The sequence below is a fragment of the Miniopterus schreibersii genome (assembly GCF_964146895.1).
Source record: "Miniopterus schreibersii genome assembly, chromosome: X".
Lineage (NCBI taxonomy): Eukaryota > Metazoa > Chordata > Mammalia > Chiroptera > Miniopteridae > Miniopterus > Miniopterus schreibersii.
Genome location: NC_138104.1, coordinates 89,255,150 through 89,262,642, shown reverse-complemented (window position 1 = coordinate 89,262,642; position 7,493 = coordinate 89,255,150). Strand labels below are relative to the sequence as shown.

The window sequence follows — 7,493 nt, the reverse complement described above, 5'->3', positions numbered from 1 at the left end:
GGATGCATATATTTTTTCTAGTTGGTGATTCAGGGTTCTGACAGACTGACCAGGAGAAGCGGAGGCTTGTGAGATCCGAGTAGCACCCTCAAGGAAGCCTGCAGAGGCAGCCTTCAATAAAACCAAGGTGGAATCTCCCTTTTGAAGGTGCTGATATCATCTCATTTTCCATCCACCAGGTTCCCAAACCAGCTGTCCATTGGCCCACATTCCTGTCTGCTGTCCCGAACAACAGCCATCATGCCTCGTGGTCAGAAGAGTAAGCTTCGTGCTCGTGACAAACGCCACCAAAACAAAGCTGAGAACCAAGGTGATGAGAGTGCTCAGGCCCCTAGAGGAGAGGAAGGAGAGGCTGCTTGCTGCTCCTCTTCTCTTTTGGGGGAGCCTCCCTCAAGCTTCACTGCTGCTGGCACTCTCCAGGCACGGCCAAGTGCCCCAGCAACCACCAGTGCCGCTGCAGGTGCTTCATCTGAGAGACCTGCTGTAAAAGCCAAAGGCCATGGTAGGAAGAGTAAAACTTCCTCCCGGGCCTCAACTTCCACTGAGAGCTCTGGCCAAGATCTTCTAACTCAGAAGGCGAATATGTTGGTACAGTACCTGCTGTGTCAGTATAAAAGGAAGGAGCCCATTAGAAAGGGAGACATGCTGAAGATAGTCCACAAATGGTTCAGGAAGGACTTCCCTGAGATCCTCAGGAGAGCCTCTGAGCGCATGTATGTGTTCTTTGGCCTAGAATTGAAAGAAGTCGAGCCCAATGGTAACTCCTACACCCTTGTGGACAATCAAGATGACAGCAGTGATGGGAGTCTGAGCAGCGGCTTTAGGTTTCCTAACAAAGGGATTTTGATGCCTCTCCTGGGTGTGATCTCCTTGAATGGCAACTGTGCCTCTGAGGAGGAGATCTGGGAATTCCTGAATCTGATGAGTGTCTATGATGGGGAGACTCACTTCATTTTTGGGGAGCCCAGAAAGCTTATCACTCAAGATTTGGTGCAGGAGAAATACCTGGTGTACCGGCAGGTGGCCAGCAGTGATCCTCCACGCTATGAGTTCCTGTGGGGTCCAAGAGCCCAAGCTGAGACCAGCAAGCTGCAAGTCCTGGAGTTTTTCTCCAAGCTCAATGATAGTATCCGCACTGCATTGGCACCCCATTTTGAAGAGGCTTTGAAAGAAGAGGAAGAGAGAGCCCAAGCTGCACCCAGCGATGGCACCTCTTCCAACACCAGTAGGCACTCCAAGGCCATGTCCAGCAACTACCCTCACCCTGAGTGATGTCAAGGTGGAGTCTTCACTTTTTTAATAGAACGGCCTGTTAAGCAGTTTCTTATTAAGCAAAATATCTTGTTTGCTTATCTTTGTGCAGGTTTTCAAATTTTGCATTTTCAAGTGGTGTACTTTTAGACATATGTTAATATACATCCAGAATATAAGTGTATAGGTTTGTGAAGGACTTGCATCACACATTTATAGCCATTTATTAGGTTAGGAGTAAGAGTTTGGTGTTTTAAATAGAAATTGGGAATCCTTCAATCACTTTTGTGATCCAGAGCCTTATAACATGGCTTATGATAGGAATATCTTTTGAGATATGAAAGAACTTCACACGAAAATAGTTGGGAGAAGTAGATAGATGATTGATTGATGATACATAGATAGATAGATAGATAGATAGATAGATAGATAGATAGATAGATAGATGATAGATAAAAAATGGCTGCCTCTGTTTTTAAATGTTTTCAGTTATGGTTGGCGTACAATATTATATTAGCTTCAGGTTTAAAACTTAGTGATTAGATATTTATATAATCTACTATATGCTCAACCCCACAAGTCTAGTACCCATGTGAACCATACATAGTTATTACAATATTACTGATTTTATTCCCTAACTTGTACTCATTACCTGTTACAGCCAAGACATGGAAGTGTTCATTTGTAGACGAATGGATAAAGAAGATTGAGACATATATAAAACTGGTCACTTCTTGTTTGCCTTACTACATTTAGTCTTTCGTTTGGTAAATTTTAAAGACATATATCTGGATTTGCTTATGTTTTTCAAGAATGTTTGAGAATATAAATCCTAGTGAATCAGACCACTTGGTTCATGGTTTTATTTTACACGATAATTAATTGAGCATCAGCTCTTTGGAAGCCTTCATGCTTGTACGGAGAATGTTTAGGCAAAGGAAACCCTGCCTCTATGCCTGACCCCATAATTATAGATTGTAGGAGAAGCTCTCATTACAGAAGAGGGTGAGGTCCCCCCCCTTCATAAGAAACAAATGAAAAGGAGAGTAAAGAGGGTCTGGAGATTGCATATTATTTAGTTTTCATTGCTAAGCAAAATTTAGTTTCATTGGGAGCTCAGTGGGCAATCCAGGGTGACATCCAGTTGCTTCTCTCACCCTGAGTGAGGTCTGAAGTGGATTCTTTACATTGTGGTTGGAAATGCCTGTTGACCAGGATTCCTGATGTGCACAAATACCTGTTGACCTATTTTGCGGTTAATTTTTAAGTGGTGGTGTTTCAACTGAAAGCTTATTTAGATTCAGAATATAAGTTTATGGATGACATTAATCACACATTGTTCTGTATCAGGTTTAAGAGTAAGACTTTTGTTGCTTGAAGTACTATACATGTTGAAAATATTTAAATCACTTTTGTAATCCTGAAAACCACTGCATGGCATTAGAATGAGGGTATCCTTGGTAATGGGCAAAGAAAGAACCATACAAAAATTGGTGGGGTCAGAACATAGGGAGAAAAAAGTAAAAGTTGGTCAATTATGAATTTACCTTATTCCATTCAGTCTGTCTTTTCCTGAATTTAAAAGTTATGTACCTGGATGTCTTAAATTACTCAAGAATGGGTGAGTTTAGGGGAATGTAAAATTCGTGCAGCCACTTTGGAAGACAGTATAAATTTTCCTCAAGAAATTAAAAATAAAACGACCATATTATCCAGCAACCCCACTACTGGGTATGTATATAAAGAAACTGAAACCACTAACATAAAGGGATAACTGTACCCCCATGTTCATTGCAATATTATTTACAGTAGTAAACATATGGAAATGACCTAGGTGACTATTGATGAATGAATGGATAAAGGAATACACACACACACACACACACACACACACGCGCGCGCCGATATATCATTCAGGCATAAAAAAAAGACATCCTGCCATTTGTGACAGCACATGCAGAACTGGAGGGCCTTATGCTAAATAAAATAAATGGTAATTTTCAAGCAGGGTTCTTTGAACAGAAAGTTTTCAACCCCTGCGAAGCCCAGTAGCAGGGATGTCAGGACGGTTTGGGGCTGGGAAGTTTCAGGGTGAGGCCTTCCGTCTAACATGGGCTGTATCCCTTTTGCAGAGGGAGGGACTAGGTCTCTAAAAAGAATCCAGCCATGTGAAGATCATGACTGTCATGAGGGGATCCTCAGAAAGCAGAGGGGGGCACAGAGTCCAGCACTCTCCTTAGCCCTGTGAGACCCAGAACAGCAAGAGCCCACACATTCCACCTGTGACGTCTCAGGGAGGGATCGAACCCCAGGTCTGCAGAGACAGGAGTCTTGCTCATAAGCGAGTCAAGGCGAGGACACTCAGGGCTAAATGAGAGGGTGCCTCCCACAAACGGAGGCTCACAGAGCCCCGCCCCCCGTCAGGCCTGCAAGGCCCAGGGCCTAGAGCAGAAGCAGTACGCCGCCCTAACTATCCCAGGGGATTCGGGAGAGTGAGGACTTTGTTTGCAGCCAGGCCCACTCGGGTCCCTAGAAGGAGGAGTCCTGCCTCTGAAGACAAGAAAGTGAGGGCCCTGAGTGGGGACCTAGGGCCCACGGACTCCTAACTGCTCCGCCGCCGGGCAATCAGGCACCCTGGACAGCCCTGCAGGAAAGGACCCAACGGACTTCCGCTCAGGAGCCCAGGGCGTTTCCGTTTCCGGGTGCCTTGCACGTGGAGGTATTGTTGCGCAGGGCGGATTCGCGGCCTGGCGACTGGCGTCGAGTCAAGGTGAGGACCCTGAGTGGGACCTGAGGAAGCCACACCCCCCCATCACGAAGGTGAGCCCCCCAACCTCTCCCCTACATTTCGGCTCCCAGAGGCCCCAGCAGAGCCCTCAGACTGAATCCGGCCTGCAGTGTGCTGCCGAGAAGGCCTTGCCCTATGGGTGTGGCCCCCATTCTACAGGTGGGGGACCCCTAGGCCCCAACGGGCGTCACAGTGAGGGCCCTGAGTGCTTAAGCCAGACCTCTGTCCATTTAAAGGGGCCACACAGAGCAGCAACCCCTGCACTCAGCTCTAGGAAGCGCCAGGCAAAGGAAACAGATAAAAAGCGAACCACCCACCTCTCCAGAGGTAACTAAGGCAGTCACGGGCTCTCCCCGGCAACTCCCAAACTCAGCAAAGGCGGTGGTGACCCGGGGCAGAGCTGGCAGGCTGAGGGGACCCTTATTTCCTCAGGTGTTGGTCTCAGAGAGGTAAAGGCTTTGGCTTAGTGGAGTAAGGTCATTCAGAAAGAGGGACCCGTCTCTAACAGGTTTCTGGGTGGTTACACTGAGCGACCATGGAGAACTCCTCCCACAAAGTAGGGGGCACATAAAGTCCCAGCTGTGTTTTCACACTTGAGAGACTAGGACATATCGCCACGATGAGTTGCACTCACTTCTTCCGGGGCCATCTCTGGGAGGTGACAGATCATGTTAAAGAGGGCAAGACACAGGTCAGCAGAAGGAGGATTTCATCTTATGGCAGGTGTCAGGGACAGACCATTAAGGACATTCGAGATGTGCCCACTATACCAGTGGGGCCACAAAAGATCCTCCCTGCCTTATCTGGTTTTTGCTTAGTGGTTAGAGCATCGACCTGTGCACCAAAGGGTGTGGGAGTCGATTCCCTGAAAAGGCTGAGTACTTAAATTGAATATTCCATCCCTGGCCTGATTGGGGCTGTGGGACACAACCAATCAATGTCTCACTTACATATTGACGTTTTACTCTCCCTCTCTTTCTACCTCTCTCTCTCCCCTTCCCTACCTGCCTTCCACTCTCTAAAAAAATCAATGGAAAAAATATCCTTGGTGAGGATTAACAAAACAAACAAACACAAACGAATCCTCCCTAATTTCAGCACTGGCAGACCTCAAGAATAGATTTTAGGCAGGAGTAGGGGTCAGTACTCACTCGGGTATCAGAGAAATGGGGGCCTTGTCTGAAGGTAATGGTCCCAGGCCAGCAGAGGGAGAAATGATGACCTCAGCATGACTCAGATTTAGACCTTGGATTGGGATCCTGTGTGGCACCAACTACTGTAGCACCTCAAACTGCTTGCAACCTCCCCCACTCTAGGGAGATCACTTTTGGTCGGATAAGGTCAACTTCATTTCCTCTTATTGAAGCTCAGGTATGTTGGCTTTTACTGTGAGAAGATCTCTAATGGGAGCACAATGGAAGAACCATCCAACCCTGAATAGAGGAGATACCAAATCATCTATTCCACCCTTTTGCAGTCAACTCAAGGAATCTTGGGGAAGTTTCTGTCAGGTTGAGCATCCCCCCCCCCTCATTTTGTTTTCTCAGGTCTAAGGGAGGTGAGATCCTTACTCTGAAGGTGCGGCCAACAATCAGCTTCAGGAAAGTGGTTTCAAGCCTTACAAGGAGCCAAGGTGAGAAGCTTGACTAACAGCTGTGAATCCAAATGAACTCAGGACGCATTAGACCACACAAGCTCTCAGCATTGGGTTCCCCTGATAGGGAGGTGGACTGAGCCTCCACTCCGGTTCCTTCTCCCGTGTCCCAGGGAGCGTTGAGGTGTCCACGTTAGAGTAGCAGAATGGAGGGTGCCCAGGCTCTGCCCAGGGATGACACAATAATACTGAGAAAGAACGAAGAGAGCCCCATATGCCAGAATATATGGGGCCACACTGACATCACCTACTGACACTTGAGGAAAGTGAGGGCAAGACTGATAGGACATAGCATGGGAATTACTCTAAAGTTTCTCTGGTTTCTCTGTGAGATTCTTAGAGGACAGACTGACAAGAACAGGAGTCTCTTGGTATCCTAGTATTGCCATCAAGGAAGCCTGCAGAGGCAGCCTTCAGTAAAGGCAAGGTGGAATCCGACTGTTAAAGGTGATCACATCATCTTGCTTTCCGTCCACCAGGTGCCCAAACCAGCTGTCCATTGGCCCACATTCCTGTCTGCTGTTCCCAACAACAGCCATCATGCCTCGTGGTCAGAAGAGTAAGCTCCGTGCTCGTGACAAACGCCGCCAAAATAAAGCTGAGAACCAAGGTGATGAGAGTGCTCAGGCCCCTAGAGGAGAGGAAGGAGAGGCTGCTTGCTCCTCCTCTTCTCTTTTGGGGGAGCCTCCCTCAAGCTTCACTGCTGCTGGCACTCTCCAGGCACGGCCAAGTGCCCCAGCAACCACCGGTGCCGCTGCAGGTGCTTCATCTGAGAGATCTGCTGTAAAAGCCAAAGGCCATGGTAGGAAGAGTAAAACTTCCTCCCGGGCCTCAACTTCCACTGAGAGCTCTGGCCTAGATCTTCTAACTCAGAAGGCGATTATGTTGATAGAGTACCTGCTGTGTCAGTATAAAAGGAAGGAGCCCATTAGAAAGGGAGACATGCTGAAGATAGTCCACAAATGGTTCAGGAAGGACTTCCCTGAGATCCTCAGGAGAGCCTCTGAGCGCATGGATCAGTTCTTTGGCCTAGAAGTGAAAGAAGTCAAGCCTAACAGTAACTACTACACCCTGATCAGCAGTCAAGGTGACAGCAGTGTTGGGCATCTGAGCAGCGGCTTCAGATTTCCTAACAAAGGGATTCTTATGCCTGTCCTGGGTGTGATCTTCTTGAATAGCAACCGTGCATCTGAGGAGGAGATCTGGGAATTTCTGAATGATTTGGGCATCTTTGATGGAAAGAGTCACTTCATGTTTGGAGAGCCTAGAAAAGTCATCACCCAAGATTTGGTGCAGGAAAAATACCTGGTGTACCAGCAGGTACCCAGCAGTGATCCTCCACGCTATGAGTTCCTGTGGGGTCCAAGAGCCGAAGCTGAGACCAGCAAGATGAAAGTCCTGGAATTTATGGCCGAGCTCAATGATACTGTCCCCTCTGCCTACACACCCCATTATGAAGAGGCTTTGAAAGAAGAGGAAGAGAGAGCACAAGCTGCACCCAGGGCTGGCATTCCTTCCAAGGCCAGTGGGCGCTCCAGGCCCACATTCAGCAGTTCTCCTCACCCTCAGTGATGTGGAGGTGGAGTATTCACTCTTTGAATGGAAAGGCCTGTTGCACAGTTTCCTATTATACAAAATATCTCATTGGCTTATCTTTTTGGGTTGTTTGGTTTGGTTTGGTTGGTTGGTGGGGGATTTTTTTGCATTTTCAAGTAGTATACTTTTAGACAGAATGTGTACTTAGATCCAGAATATAAGTATATAAGTGTATAAATGTCATGGATCGCACATTTATTACCA

General features: G+C 47.3%; 2 pseudogenes across 2 annotated transcripts; both read left to right on the top strand.

Annotated features, from left to right (window-relative positions):
* The first annotated feature begins 240 nt into the window (after positions 1 to 240).
* Positions 241 to 1,272, top strand: LOC308551068 (melanoma-associated antigen B4 pseudogene; annotated as a pseudogene). Its single transcript has one exon. The product of its transcript is annotated as a melanoma-associated antigen B4 pseudogene (transcript).
* A 4,961-nt stretch (positions 1,273 to 6,233) lies between these two features.
* Positions 6,234 to 7,265, top strand: LOC308551067 (melanoma-associated antigen B4 pseudogene; annotated as a pseudogene). The gene has a single exon. The product of its transcript is annotated as a melanoma-associated antigen B4 pseudogene (transcript).
* The last annotated feature ends 228 nt before the right edge of the window (positions 7,266 to 7,493 follow it).